Below are 15,955 nucleotides of genomic sequence, written 5' to 3'. Positions count from 1 at the left end.
GAGAAACAGATGGCTAGAAGGGGAGAGAGTGTGAGAGAAATGAAGAGAGGCATGAGAGAGTGAAGAGATGAAGAGAGATGAGAGAGGAGTACGATTTGTTAATAGAGGAGCAGAGAGAGTGGTGATAGAGAAGCAGAGTGTGAGGAAAGGGGTGAAAGAGAGTGGGAGACTGGTTGAGTAGCAGTGTAACAGGTGGATAAAGAAGAAGGAAGGGGGAGGGGAGAGGTGGGGACGAAGCAAGGATGATTGAGAGGGAGCAAGAAGGGAGAGCTGGAGTAGAGGGCCCTATGAGGAAGAGAAACTGTGAGGAGGGTGTGGTGAGGGAAATGGGGTAAGTAGCTTGGGGTGAGGGAGAAAGGCAAGGAGATTGGTGTATATGATTTGAATTGTTAGACGAACTATTTATTCAGTCCCCAGTTGCAGGGTCATTAATCACGAATGTTCACAAGTCACCGAACAAATCCACCGTGGGATTACGGTTCCATGCTGGAAATGATGAGTGTGAGGGCAGCTTGTTGTTCTCGGTGTCGGATGTGGGAGGTCCCAGAGTCTCCCAGCCTCCCGGATGTTCACATCTGCGCCAGGTGCGCCGAGCTGCAGCTCCTAAGGGACTGTGCCAGGGAACTGGAGATGCAGCTCGATGACCTTCGTCTGGTCAGGGAGAGCGAGGAGGTGATAGAGAGGAGTTACAGGCAGGTGGTCACTCCGGGGCCATGGGAGGCTGACAGGTGGGTCACGGTTAGGAGGTGGAACAGGAAGAGTCAGGTACTAGAGAGTACCCCAGTGGCTGTACCCCTTGACAATAAGTACTCCTGTTTGAGTACTGTTGGGGGGGGGGGGACAGCCTACCTGGGGGAAGCAACAGCGGCCGTGCATCCGGCACAGAGTCCGGCCCTGAAGCTCAGAAGGGTAGGGAAAGGAAGAGGAAGGCAGTAGCAATAGGGGACTCGATAGTTAGGGGTCAGATAGGCAATTCTGTGTATGCAGTCAGGAGACCCGGATGGTAGTTTGCCTCCCTGGTGCCAGGGTCCTGGATGTTTCTGATCACGTCCATGATATCCTGAAGTGGGAGGGTGAGGAGCCAGAGATCGTGGTACATATAGGTACCAATGACATAGGTAGGAAAAGGGAAGAGGTCCTGAAAGGAGAATATGGGGAGTTAGGAAGGGATTTGAGAAGGACCGCAAAGGTAGGAATCTCAGGATTACTGCCTGTGCCACGTGACAGTGACAGTAGTAATGGAATGAGGTGGAGGATAAATGCGTGGCTGAGGGATTGAAGCAGAGGGCAGGGATTCCAGTTTCTGGAACATTGGGATGTATTTTGGGGCAGGTGTGACCTGTACAAAAAGGACGGGTTGCACTGGAAACCCAAGGGGACCAATATCCTAGTGGGGAGATCTGTGAAGGCTACTGGGGAGACTTTAAACTAGAATGAATGGGGGGGGGGAATCAAATTGAAGAGACTAGGAGAGAAGAGGTTAGTTCACAAATAGAGAAAGCTTGTAGACAGTGTGAGGAAATCTAGGAATAATGGTGCATATTTCCCTGAAGGTGGAATCTCCTGTGGTGGTGAAGAAAGCTTTTGGTATGCTGACCTTTATAAATCAGAGCATTGAGTAAAGGAGTTGGGATGTAACGTTAAAATTGTACAAGGCATCGGTGAGGCCAGATTTGGAGTATTGTATACAGTTCTGGTCACCGAATTATAGGAAAGATGTCAACAGAGTACAGAGAAGATTTACTAGAATGTTACCTGGGTTTCAGCACCTAAGTTACAGAGAAAGGTTGAACAAGTTAGGTCTTTATTCTTTGGAGAGTAGAAGGTTGAGGGGGGACTTGATAGAGGTATTTAAAATTATGAGGGGGATAGATAGAGTTGACGTGGATAGGCTTTTTCCATTGAGAGTAGGGGAGATTCAAACAAGAGGATATGAGTTGAGAGTTAAGGGGCAAAGGTTTAGGGTTAACACGAGGGGTAGCTTCTTTACTCAGAGAGTGGTAACTGTGTGGAACGAGCTTCCAGTGGAAGTGGTAGAAACAGGTTCGATTTTGTCATTTAAAAAAAATTGGATAGGTATATGTACAGGAAAGGAATGGAGGGTTATGGGCTGAGTGCAGGGAAGTGGGACTAGGTGAGAGTAAGTGTTCGGCACGGACTAGAAGGGCTGAGATGGCCTGTTTCCGTGCTGTAATTGTTATGTGGTTTTACCGCGTACGATTCTGGTCTCCATATCTGACAGCGTGGAGTTTTAACACATACAGGGACCAACTGCAGCTCAACCCCAGCTGATGCGGATGTTTCTCCTGTTCAGTTGGCAGTGAGAAAGGGGTTAATCTCGGGTTTTTGAAAATCGAGGACCGGTTGCAGTGGGAAAGGGCCGGGACCGAGCTGGACAGCTGGAGGCTCCGGGCTCTCCAGTCTTGCATCCCTGGTTTTAGTTTTGCACTGAGTCGAGAATGCGGGATCAGTTTGCTCTGGTTCCCCAAGCTGGGAGGGTGGACCTGGGTGAAGGGGGCCTGTCTATGTGTCAGTGTGGGGTGAATGGTCAGAATGGTGTGGGGCCACTGGGGGGACGGAGGGTGTTTGGGGTACTGTGGGTGATCAGAAGTAACATGACTTGGGTGGATGGGCAAGGGGTAAATTAAGTTGTCAGCGAGGGTGAATCTGGTCCACTGGATCAGACAGCTCAGCTCGCGTGTCTTTTCAGGAGGCCACAATTCTCTCATCATCTTAATCACTGACTAATCTTCCTGTTAACATTGAGTTTGTTACAGAGCCCCAGGGTCTGGGAATGGCTGGGTGGTAGGAAGCAGAGGGTGATGGTGAGAGGCTGTTTCTTGGACTCGAGTCTCGTGCTTAGTGACATTTCCTGGGGTTACGCCCATTGCATTCCTGGGGTTACGCCCAATTTGGTTGAGAAAGTACAGGGTATGGGTAGAGAGTTTGCAGCAAGTTCAAACAAATACTGTTCTTGAAAGACAGTCAGCATAAATACTCCCCTCTCTTTCCCTCTCCCCACTCAGAACTGACCAAAAGCTACATCAGAGGATGCAAGATCTTGAACTGAGTAACCACTGAGGGAATGGGAGTGGTTTCAAAGGGCTGGGCTGCTGGAAGCACATTACCAGACCTGGAGTGATTGCAACTGGATCTGACAGAGTCATAACTGGTACTTCTGGGCACATTCAGTCTCACTCCAACTATTTCCTACCTTCCTTTGTACAGGTATGTAATGTTGTGTTTGAGTGAATGAGACTCACCAAACTTTCTCCTGACTGAATCACTGGAATCTCCGAGTCAGATGGGTTCTCTCCAGCCGGTGCTCTCAGTCCTCGGGCTGGTTCACTTGTTGCTGTTCCCTCGTCTTCAGTCGTGGTTTGCCTCCAGTTGGGGTTTTTCTTCAAATAAATCTCTCACCACAGGTCTAACTTTAACCAGAGAGACAATGAAGCACATTAATAATGAAAAGGAGAACTAAACATTTCTGCATAATGTTACTAAGAACAAAACTCACTGAAATTTAAACACTGAAGGCAGATTTAATGATCTCAGTGAACAATCTTTTATTGTCCCTCACACGTCACAGAATGATATGGGATAAGAAGGAGCCATCATTCAGTCATGGTAAGACATAAGACACAGGAACAGAATTCGGTGATTCGATCCATCTGGTCTGCCCACCACTCAACCACAGCTGATTTTTATTCCAACACCATATTCCTGTCTTCCTCCTTGTGCTGCCTTTATGGCAGTTATTTAGTTTATAATATTTTCGCGTAGTAATTTGTTAGCATTTTTTAGTTAAAGTTAGGATTGTTTAAATCAATTGATTTGTCTGTAATACATCGCGGCTGCGATGACGTCACATCCGGGTTCGCCGCATCTTGTGGGGAATTACCGGTTTGAGATTCACGCAAGGGCGAGGGTCACTCACATGTGCGACCATAACGCTGACTAGGGTCTCTCTATGCACCAAAGACACAGTGAAAGCAACGCTGTAAGTCATTAGATAATCGGTATTTTGAGTTAAAATGTTAACGCCGATTCTGTTGAAAGTAACGACGGTCGGTAAGGTTTACCTTTTCGTCAGTTAAAGAGTCGGGATAGTTTGTATTGAAGTGTGTCTAAAGCAGCCAATGGAGCAGCTAGATTCTGACTGTATGCTGCACTTTAATGTAATGTAGTTATTGTAGTTTTACCTTTGCAAGTATTCACAATGTAAATGTGATATTTAGAAGGGAACAAACACTGTACCAATCTTGTATTGTTTTTCAACAGTTTTCACCATGCGTTAATGTGAAGAGTGAACAGTAAATGGTTAATCTTACTGCGGTCTCGTTTGCATTGATTCTGGTTTATCTCGACGTTTACCTCGGCGTTACTTCACACCCGAGCGAGAACGCTACAGTGAAAAAGCGGCATTATCAGGTGTTTAAGGTGCAGCCATGTCAACCCGATCCAGCATCAAGTCGTTGTCAAAGTCATCGTCATCCTGCGATAGGGGCAGTAGGGCATCAAGTAAGGCCACCCAAGCAAGAGCGAAAGCAGAAGCCGCCAAGGTGCGAGCGCGCTTTGCCAAAGAAGAATTAGAAGTAAAGATGAAAGCGGCTGCCAGAGAAGCCGAAAACCAGAAGGAAGCGGCTGCCAGAGAAGCCGAAAACCAGAAGGAAGCGGCTGCCAGAGAAGCCGAAAACCAGAAGGAAAAGGCTGCCAGAGAAGCCGAAAACGAATTGGAAAGGAAAAGGGTAGAGGCACGGTTAGAAGCGCTGAAGCTAGAACGAGAAGCAGCAGCTGCCGAGGTGGAAGCAGAGTTAATAGAAGACGCCGAAGAAATGCATGATCCGAAGGACGGAAAATCTACCTCAGAAAAGATCGGATTGGAACGTACAAGGGACTATGTCCAATCTCAAATGAAATGGAAGACTCTTTCTTCCTCTCCTTACTTATTCGATAACGTCCCACTTCACGAGGAGTCTTGGAGAGGCCCGACGGCATCACGTCCATCCGAGGAAGATAATTTACCCTCGCAACTCCGCGATGAACCCAGGAATGCAAGGGCTCACGACAATTACTTCTCGACACCGAACTTACCGGATTTGGGGAGAAGAGAGGCAAAGACTGAGTCCAGACCAGCAAATCCCATAACAGATGTACGCCCTCAGTCATGTACCTGTGGACATGTTCCCTCAGCCCGCACGCCACCTGCAGATGAATCCGCAGCACGGTATTTCGCACGACGGGATCTCGTCACTTCAGGACTATACCGGTTTGACGATAAACCCGAAAATTACCGTGCATGGTACTCCACTTTCACCAACGCTATCGACGGATTCCAGCTCAGAGCAACCCAGGAGTTGGATCTTATGGCAAAATGGCTGGGAAAAGAATCATGCGAACAGGTGAGACGCATGCGTTCAGTGTACATCAACAAACCCGAGCTAGCATTGAAGAAAGCATGGGAGAGACTTCAGGAGGGCTACGGAGCCCCCGAAATTATTGAGGCGGCGCTATGCCAACGTTTGGGAAATTTTCCTAAGGTGTCAGCCAAGGACCACACCAAGCTAAGAGAATTTGGAGATTTACTCATGGAGATTCAAGGCGCCAAAGAAGATGGCCACTCAGCTGGTCTAGTATACCTAGACACTCCAACCGGGATTAGACAACTCGTGGACAAACTTCCATTTGGGCTGCAGGACAGGTGGTTGTCCGTTGCCTCAGATTACAAGGAAGAACACGAAGGTCAATTCCCTCCCTTCGAGTATTTCACCAGGTTCGTGTGCAAGGAGGCGAAGAAGCGAAACGATCCTAGCCTCATAGGTCCAGGAAGCAGTACAATTTACACCAAGCCAGATAAATCCACTTCGAATAATTCCAACATTACTAAACCAGTCTCAGCGCTTAAGACTGAAGTCCTTACAACTAACAACGACTCTAGCAAGAATTGTCCATTGCATAACAAACCCCACCCCCTCAAAAGATGCAGAACGTTTAGGGAAAAACCCCTTGAAGAGAAGAAGGCCCTCCTCGAGGAGAAAGGAATATGCTTTAGATGCTGTTCCTCGACCTCTCACTGTGCGAGAGAGTGTACGATCGCCGTGAAGTGCCTGGAATGTGATAGCACTAATCACGACTGGGCCATGCATCCTGGCCCGTCACCGCAAACCGACAACGCTCCTTCACCCCCACAACAGGACGGCGGGGAGGGAGAAGCTCACTCCAGGACAACTGTTGTCAGCTCGAGCTGTACGGAAGTTTGCGGTCAAGCTCAGGCAAGCCGTTCTTGTTCAAAGATCTGTCTCACTAAGGTGTACCCTAAGGGAGCCAAAGACAAGGCCATCAAAGCCTACGTAATTCTGGACGATCAGAGCAACCGCTCGCTAGTCAGTCCAGAGTTCTTTAACTTGTTCAACATTGAGAGTGAGCAGTTCCCATACTACCTTAGAACTTGCTCAGGCAACATGAAAACTTACGGAAGGAGGGCCGAAGGCTTCCAGATCGAGTCCCTGGATGGTAAAGTCCTCATCTGTCTCCCCCCACTCGTAGAGTGCGAGAAAATCTTGAATAACCGCACTGAGATCCCGACGCCAAGTGCGGTGCTACACCAACCACATCTCCACCACATCGCCAAACACATCCCAGAGCTGGATCCAGAAGCAGAAATACTCCTGCTATTAGGAAGAGATGTTCTCCGGGTACATAAGGTTAGGCAGCAGGTCAATGGACCACACGACGCCCCCTTCGCCCAACGCCTGGATCTGGGCTGGGTGGTGATAGGGGAGGTGTGCCCTGGCAACGAACACAAATCAACGGCTAACACACTCAAGACCAATGTGCTAGAGAGTAGCCGCCATATGATTCTTCAACCCCGCACAAGTTCCATGTGCGTCCAGGAAGCACCACAAGGCTTTAACAAGCGCAAAGTAACTGACGAGACGCTCGGTCAGTCTGTCTTTGCTCAAAAGGAGCATGATAATAAACTCGCTCCATCGGCTCAAGACGCCACCATCTTAAAAACGGAGGACACCAAGGTCTTCAGAGACAAAGCAAATAGTGGGGTCGCCCCACTACCTTTCAGAGAATCACGCCAGTGCTTGCCAAACAACAAAGAGCAGGCAGTCAAGCGGTTCACGCCCTTGCAAAAAACCACGAAAAGGAGACCTGAGATGCAGCAAAGCATCCGATCGACCCACGAGGTACTGGGCACACCAATGGCAGAGGTCACAGCCATTATGAATGCACGACCACTCCTACCCGTGTCTCCTGACCCGGAAAACCCCTTCATACTGTCGCCATCAATGCTCCTTACGCCGAAGGCAGGAGCTGCCCCTCCACCAGGGGACTTCTCCGATAAGGACCTGTACACAAAGCAATGGAGAAGGGACCTTCAAGTTGGAGATTTAGTCCTGCTCAAGGACAAGCAAATCGCCGGCAACTGCTGGCCAATGGCCAGAATCACTGCCACATTCCCTAGTAGGGATGGACATGTCAGGGAAGTCGAGTTGAAAACTACCGACCAAGGCGATGGGAAAATTTACCAAAGGCCTGTTACAGAAGTCATTTTACTTCTACCTAACGACTGATTTAGAGACTGAAGTTTGTATTACGTTCATTGTGACCTTACGAAGGCCAAGCGGGGAGTGTGCTGCCTTTATGGCAGTTATTTAGTTTATAATATTTTCGCGTAGTAATTTGTTAGCATTTTTTAGTTAAAGTTAGGATTGTTTAAATCAATTGATTTGTCTGTAATACATCGCGGCTGCGATGACGTCACATCCGGGTTCGCCGCGTCTTGTGGGGAATTACCGGTTTGAGATTCACGCAAGGGCGAGGGTCACTCACATGTGCGACCATAACGCTGACTAGGGTCTCTCTATGCACCAAAGACACAGTGAAAGCAACGCTGTAAGTCATTAGATAATCGGTATTTTGAGTTAAAATGTTAACGCCGATTCTGTTGAAAGTAACGACGGTCGGTAAGGTTTACCTTTTCGTCAGTTAAAGAGTCGGGATAGTTTGTATTGAAGTGTGTCTAAAGCAGCCAATGGAGCAGCTAGATTCTGACTGTATGCTGCACTTTAATGTAATGTAGTTATTGTAGTTTTACCTTTGCAAGTATTCACAATGTAAATGTGATATTTAGAAGGGAACAAACACTGTACCAATCTTGTATTGTTTTTCAACAGTTTTCACCATGCGTTAATGTGAAGAGTGAACAGTAAATGGTTAATCTTACTGCGGTCTCGTTTGCATTGATTCTGGTTTATCTCGACGTTTACCTCGGCGTTACTTCACACCCGAGCGAGAACGCTACACTCCTGTAACCCTGCAGCTACTTAGCAATCATCAATTTATTAATCTCTGTCATAAATATACCCAAATGGCAGCCTCAACCAACCTCTGCAGCAACAAATTCCACAGATCAGACACCTTTAGGCCAAAAAATTCTCATCTGAGTTTTAAGGGGAAGCATCTTTATTCTGAGACCGTGCTGTCAGATCACAGACTCTCCGTCTAATGGAAACATCCTCTCCATGTCCACTGTATCCAGGCTTTTCAGCATTCGGTAGGTTTACTTAACCATACATCCCTCCACCACCCCCACCGTCCCTCTGAACTCCATCGAGCACAGGTCCAGAACCATCAAATGCTCCTCATACATAAAGCCGATCATTCCTGAGATTATTGATGTAAACCTTGTTAGCAACAACTGTACTGAACACATTTCCAGGAATAACAAAGAAATTGGTACCAGGATAATTTAAAGGGAAATGTTGTGCTTTCTTTACTGTTCTACTATCACATGTGTTGGCGCGTGGCCAAGTGGTTAAGGCGTTGGTCTAGTGATCTGAAGTTTGCTAGTTCGAGCCTTGGCTGAGGCTGTGTGTGTGTCCTTCAGCGACGACACCAGTGCCAAGCTGTATGGGTCCTAATGCCCTTCCCTTGGACAACATCGCTGGCGTGGAGAGGGGAGACTTGCAGAGACTCTAACGGAGGCCTACAAACTATCACAGCCATTTTCATTTCCAGGTTAAAACAGGTCCATTTCATGAAATATAAACCAAGAAATAAAAAGAAACTGGAATTACCAGAAACACTCAGCAGGTAAGGAACAGCTTACAATACAATTCAATTAATAACATTTCATCAGAATGACTTCAAACATTTTCAGTTTTTAGTGCAGATCTTTAGCACAGATCTTTAGCACAGCTGCCTGATTTTCACTGGGTGACAGTGGGGGGGGGGGGGATTTCCAAACACAGTTTGAACACCAAACTCAGGGTCTATTTCTACTGTTGTAAACACGGAACAGCCCATTTACTCACAGCCTCTCCCTGTGAGGGATGGAATGGGAACTCATCCTCTCCTCAGATTGGGAGTCATTGCTTCCAAAGGAACTCCAGAAACAAACATCTGATCCCAGACCAGAAATACTCGATCAACACCTCACAAGCCCAAGCAGCTCAATCCCGGGTCCACTTTACCTGGATCAAAAACCGTGATCTCCCAGGAACCAACGTCACAGACTCACACTGCTGAATCTGCCACTCACCGACCCTGAGAGTCTCACACATTGTCCCCACATCTCATACTGGGTAGTGCAATCTAGGAGTTCACCACAACCAATGTCCAGCTGCTCAAAATTTCTGCTTCATTGCAGGACGACTATCCGGCCCCATCTGTAGAAGCACTAACCAAAGTCAAAGCCAAAACACCAATAGTTCCATTTGCCTGGAATGCCGATCACAGGATTAGAGCCCAAGCACCAACTCTCCCAGTATTCTTTGCTGCCAGTAAAATGCTGCAGTGTGTCAGCCCGTCACTGTTCATAAACTAGCACGTCCACACCAATGCACAACAGAACTGGGACCTGATGACCCTCCGGCATTCCAGCTAACAATAACCGATTCTGGAAATGACTCAGCGAGGCCAACGGTACAAAAGAACACTTCACAATGAAGACAAGGGTTGGAGGAAAGTTTGCTGATATATAACATTGAGGAGGTGGGATACAAGGCGGACTGATGAAGACCCAGATGGTTCATTTAAATCACTGAAGTGGGGTTGGGGGTTGTGAGGAGACTGGACAGAGGTTGAACAAGATGAGCAGATGGAACCAGGTGGGAGAAGGGATCAAGGACAATCACTGATGGTCCTCCAGCAACACATAGGTACTGAATGAATAGGACATACTATTGTACAAAAGACTAAAATGACAGAATTAGCAAAAATAACAAGAACTTTGACAGATATACTTTGACCCTCACCAAAATTTTATCAACACACCGTAGAAAGTTTCCCATCCGGACACTTCACGCTTTGCATGGTAAAGCGAGGAACTGGTAAGACCTTTGGATCCAGATCAGCACATCACAGAAACCATTCTCCCCCCTAGACTTCCCAGTCCCTCGGTAAAGCAGGCAGTGAAATCAAAGATCCCCACAACCTGGGACGTTCTCCTTTCTCACCCACCCCAGTCCGGGAGAAGACACAACAGCCATAAAGCTCCAGGACAAATGTGAGGAGCCTCAGGAAACGAGGCGAGTTCGGGGGAAGTTGACGGGACTCAGTGGCCAACATCAGATTTCCCCAACACAACATGGAGGATGCATGACCACCCATCTGGAGATTGTGAACATGCACAAAGAGATCGTTACATCTGCGGTTAAATGGGAGGGGCAAATGGAATCACGTGAACGGTGGGGTATAACACCCCAGGCATAGACTCCAGCTTCCCAGCATTCTGTGGAAATAAACAGATGCGCCTCACATCTCCTCTCACCTTAAATGTGTCAGACATTTCAAACCCCCAGGAAAAAACATACCCTGTGTCCACTCTATCTGTTCCTCTCGTAATCTGATAAACGTCCATCCAGTCTCACCCCAGCCTGCGCCATTCTGGAGAAAACAACAGAAGTTTGTCCAGCCTCCCGTTATAGCTCATGCTCTCTAATCCAGGCAGTGTCCTGGTAAACCTCTTCGCGCCCTCTCCAAAGCCCCGACATCCTTCCGAGAATGGGAGCGACCAGAACTGTATGAAACACTCCAGATGTGGTCTATCTAGTTTTACAAAGCTGCAGCACAACTTCATGACTTTTGAACTCAGTCCTTCAACTAATAAAGACAACCATGCCATTTGCCTTCTTAACCACCCGATCAATCTGTGCAGTCTCCTTCAGGGAGCGATGAACTTGGAATCTAAGATCCCTCTGATCATCGACACTGTTCAGGGTTTTGCATTTAACACTGTACTGTCTCATACATTCAGGGGTGCAGTGCTACCAGAGCTCACCGGAGAGCCGCTCCGACACCTCTGTAAAAAAGTCAAAATAAACAAGCACGGAATTTAACAACCCCGGATATTAAATTGAGGGAATTTTACGGAAGCGGGGGTGTTGGCTGGTGGGGAAAAATACCACTAATAACATTAGGATATTTGATCGTTTTTGGTGAAATCCTGGAGCTGTGACTGTTTTTAATTTAGGTACTTGTAAAATTCCTTCTCACTCGACCCGTTATCCAAGGAAGCTGGGGAATACCTGTACACAAATGCGAGCATTTTTCCGCTCTTCCCAATTTGTACCATTGGATACCAGGAAGGAGCTATATTAAGCACGGAATGAACATCGAAACCTATGCTTAAGAGTCGAAAATAATGAAAGAAAAATTCACTGCTCGCTCATCTTCAGCCTGATTTTGATGAAATATTCAAGGTAATCATCCAAAATCCTCTTCTACACCTGGATATATTTAGTTTTGTTTTGGAAGCCAAATGGAAAAAAAATTCTAGGCTACAAGCTAGTTTTACGTCATTTTATATAATTAGTGGCTGAGTAAATCCTTGGCCTCGCTCCACCAACTGTAGTTGATTGAAAAGAGGCTCTTGTTCTCTTTGTGTTGACAGGAAAAAGAGTAATTTAGTGAGGCAATGAACGAGATGAAATGCATTTCCAAATCTCCCAAATGGTTGCTCTCCTCCCGTTAACATTTGTCACTTCCAAAATACAATATTTTCTATTCGTATAGTTGCGATAATAATTTATGTAAAGATTCAAGCTTCTTTAACTTTTTATATATTTAAACACTAAACAGGATGTATAAAGGTCGAACCATGTAACACCTGACGTGTGAGGATATTTTGAGTATCGACACTCACAGGTACACTTCAATATATTGAGAAAGGGATGGAGCAGTGGACCCAGAGTGAAGTGATAAGCAGGTGAGAGGACGTACAAAGACAGAGAGGATGAGAGGGAGTGGGAGGGAGGGGTGTGAGGTAAATTTGTTCACCGGAAGGGGAAATCGATATTCATGCCATCAGGTTGGGTGGGGGCACCCAGACGGAATATAAGTTGCTGATCCTGCACCCTGAGGGTGGCCTCATCTTGGCAAGGGATGGGATGACACGTCGGAACGGGAATGGGAATCGGAATTGAAATGTTTGGACACCGGGAAGTCCCGCTCGGAGTGGAGAGTTCAAAGGTTAATTTATTATCAAAGCAGGTATTCATAAATAACGCTGAGTTTTTTTCTTCTCCAGAGAACCACGAAACAATGAAAGCATGAAAGTCGTTCAGAGAGAGAAAAAAATGAAACTCCCTCCCCACCCCCCGCATCAAAAAGGACGGCATCCCGATCATCAACCCCCAAAACCCACCCCTCCCGCACAAAAGGGTAGAAAAATATCGACACCCGTTAAAAAACATTCCTACCCGACACAACTGCGGAGCAGCCGGTGTCACCAGTGTCGAGGCGGCCGCATCGGGAGCAGCGGACACAACAGGCGACCCCGGAAGATTCACATGTGAAGTGTCGCCTCACCTGGAAGGATGTTTGGACAACGGAGAGAGTTCAACAGTCCGGCCCTTTCACTGTGACACCCCGAACTCCACATCAAATCCGTCCAAACGAATCTGGGCGAACTTTAATGACCAATAAATATAATTCCTCTCAGCGATCAGCTGTCTGAGTGATTCCCTGACTCTGAGAGGAAGGGGTATCTATGGTCCACACTGTCAGGGTGTTGAGTTTACCAGGAGACAAAGACTGCAGGGACGAGAGGTTTTCTGTTGACTAATACACTACCCGCTGGCAATTCTGGTGTTGTGACCCGAATCGAGACAAACACAACGCTGCCCATTCCACTAACACGGCACAGCCGGACACATAACAGGGGATTTTACATCTCACAACACTGGATTCAGTGATGAAACCCGTGATTAATGTTTTTGTCTCACCGAAAAGTCCATTAACCCTAACCCTGCAATATGGTGTAAAATCCCGCTCCCCATATTAACACGGGTTATACAGACCAAAGAACAAACTGCCGGAGGAACTCAGTGGGTCGGGCAGCATCTGTGGAGGGAAATGGACCGTCAACATTTCGGACCGAGACCCTCCCTCTGGACTGAGAGTGGACGGGAAATAGTCAGAGAAAAGAGGTGAGGGGTGGGGATGGGGCAAGAGCTGGGGAGTGAGAGGTGGATCCAGGTGAGGGGGGAGGTGGAAGGTGAAAATAGTGACAAGGGGGGGAGGTGAGTGGTGGGGGCAACACGGGGCTGCAGAAGATGGAAATTAATTCCATAGAGGATGAACAAAGAGGTTAGAGAGTATTTGTTATAGAGAGTGCAATGAAGATTCACCTGACTGATCCCTGGAGCGGTGGGGTCATAACCTGAAGAAAGATCAAATGTGATAACTCTAAATGTCATTTAGAGAGTCGAGGACTGAGAGGTGAACACATTGAAATGCACAGCATCTTTAGCGGTTGAATCAGGGATCCCAGTATCTGAAAAAGGGAATGGGAATCGAGCCCGTGACTCTGTGACCTGGGGGTGGAGGGAAAGGGATCGGGGTAGATATGGTGTGGAAAAGTAGACATGTATCTGGTGTAAATATGGAATAATGTGGGGAATGCGGCGGATGGGTCGGGCAGTGTGTGAGGTGAGAGGAGCAGAGTCATCGGTTCAGGTCGGAGTCCCTCTACCCGTCACCTGATCCCGTTTCCTGTTCACGTTTTTTTGCAGATCTGCAGCATTTGCGGGTCACTGCTCTACGTGTCCGTGTAGCTTCACCTTTGTCCCCTTCAGACAAGGCAGTGAGATCCGGATCAAATAGTTCCACACAATTAGAATAGTTTATTACATTTTTTTTCTATTTTTGTACTATATATATACTTCTTTTAAATCACAATTGTTAAAATCTTTTGTTAAGAATTAGGTTCTACTGCTACCGCAGAGACAACGAATTTCATGGCATATTCCGGTGCTATTAAACTTGATTCTGATATTAATATGGGAGACCCACCACCGGTCACCTGATCTCATTTACCGCAGATCGTAATGTGAGATTGAAGCATCTTCCATATATTTGCTTTCCACAGAAATGACAACAGTTCAGTTTCCTTCTGTGGTTCCAGAGCAGAAGCTCAGTCTGTCTAATATTTCCACACAATTAAAGTGGGGAATTTGTTTATTATCATCACGTACTGAGCTACAGTGAAAATCTTGCCTGATGTACCATCCACAAAGATCGATACATTACAACAGTACATTGAGCTCATATACAACAGAAAAATAACTGTAACAAAGCATTAAAGCTGCAGAGAAAGTGCAGTGCAGATAGACATATGGTGCAGGGTCACGTCGAGTTACATTGTGAGGTCGAGTCCATTTTATCATTCATTTGGCTTATAACTGCAGACAGGAAGCCATCCTTCAGCCTGGTTGTACACCAGGTACACCTTTAAGGCTTTTGTATCTCTCTGCCAATGTGGGAGCGGGTTTGCAGCAAGAATGTCCAGGTTATGAGGTTCTTTGTGTATATGGCCTGCTTTTCCGAGGGAGGGGAAGTGTAGGGAGAGTCCATGGAGTGCAGGCTTGTTTCTCTGATGTCCTCTGCTCTCCAAAGTTCTCTGCAGTCATGGGCAGAGCAGTAGCCATACAAAGGCATGAAGTATCGACAAGGAGCTCAGAGACTTCGGCCTTCACCCTGCCTTGTGTAGCTGGCTCCTGGACTTCCTGTCAGATCGCCAGCATGTGGTAACAGAGGGCTCCATCTCCTCTCGCTGTGACCCTCAGGACACATAACCCACAGGGTTGTCTCTTTGGCCCTGTCATTTACTTTCTGTGCACCCATGACTTGTGTTGCCACCCACAGCTCCAATCTGCTAATTAAATTTGCTGAGAATACTACATTGATTGGCCTAATCTCAAATACTGATAACAATCGATCAAATGCCTCCTGACAAGGTTCAGTCCAAACAAACTTTTCACCCTTCTTCAGGAGATTAGTCAGAGGAAGAGCGATAGCAGCAAAGTTCTTACAGAACTTACGATAATATCCATCCATTCCCAGAAACCTTCTAAGAGCCTTCTTAGCAGTCAGAATAGGAACTTGAGAAATTGCCTGGACTTTTGCCTGAACAGGAGCCAACTTGCCTTGACCTACAACATAGCCAAGACAGGTCACAGAGGCATGGCCAAATTCACTCTTAGCCAAGTTAACTGTAAGGCTGGCCTGCAAAAGCCTGTCAAACAGCTTTTCTACTGCAGAGATATGCTCTTCCCAAGTGTCACTCCCTGTGACTAAGTCATCAATATAGGCATCTGTGTGTTCTAACCCTCGAATTTCAAAATCAATCATTATCTGGAATGTTCCTGGAGCATTTTTCTTTCCAAAAGGCAAAACATTGTATTCATACAACCCAGATGGTGTCACAAATGCAGAAATTTCTCTACCTCTGTCCGTCAATGGAACACACCAATACCCTGTCAACAGATCAATCTTTGTAAGAAATTAGCTATTCCAACCTTATCGATGCAATCATCTACCCTAGGGATAGGATAGGCATCTGTTTTTGTTACTGCATTTACCTTCCCATAATCAGTGCCTCTGAGACCTACTGAATCTGTTTCCACACTTACAACAATTGCTCAGCCAATTTACATTTTCT

At 46.8% G+C, this 15,955-nt stretch overlaps 1 protein-coding gene and 1 long non-coding RNA gene across 4 annotated transcripts in view; one reads left to right on the top strand and one right to left on the bottom strand.

Moving 5' to 3' along the window:
• The first annotated feature begins 3,030 nt into the window (after window positions 1–3,030).
• Window positions 3,031–12,928, top strand: LOC140721384 (uncharacterized). 3 transcript variants are annotated; one of them, XR_012097377.1, is made up of 4 exons: window positions 3,031–3,228; window positions 11,486–11,714; window positions 12,094–12,220; window positions 12,542–12,928. It is a non-coding gene; the product is annotated as an uncharacterized lncRNA (long non-coding RNA). The 3 variants fall into 3 exon arrangements; XR_012097376.1 differs by lacking the exon at window positions 3,031–3,228 and adding an exon at window positions 8,330–9,105; XR_012097375.1 differs by lacking the exon at window positions 3,031–3,228 and having other exon boundaries at window positions 9,269–11,714.
• The window catches only part of LOC140721382 (uncharacterized), a 36,140-nt gene continuing 23,453 nt past the window's right edge, over window positions 3,269–15,955 (bottom strand). The window contains exon 3 of the transcript XR_012097374.1: window positions 3,269–3,431. The gene's annotated coding sequence lies outside the window, so the exon portion shown is untranslated. The remainder of the gene's footprint in view (window positions 3,432–15,955) is intronic.

This window comes from Hemitrygon akajei, unplaced genomic scaffold (genome assembly GCF_048418815.1).
Source record: "Hemitrygon akajei unplaced genomic scaffold, sHemAka1.3 Scf000054, whole genome shotgun sequence".
NCBI classification, from domain to species: Eukaryota; Metazoa; Chordata; class Chondrichthyes; order Myliobatiformes; family Dasyatidae; genus Hemitrygon; species Hemitrygon akajei.
This window is presented reverse-complemented; position numbering and strand designations above follow the sequence as displayed.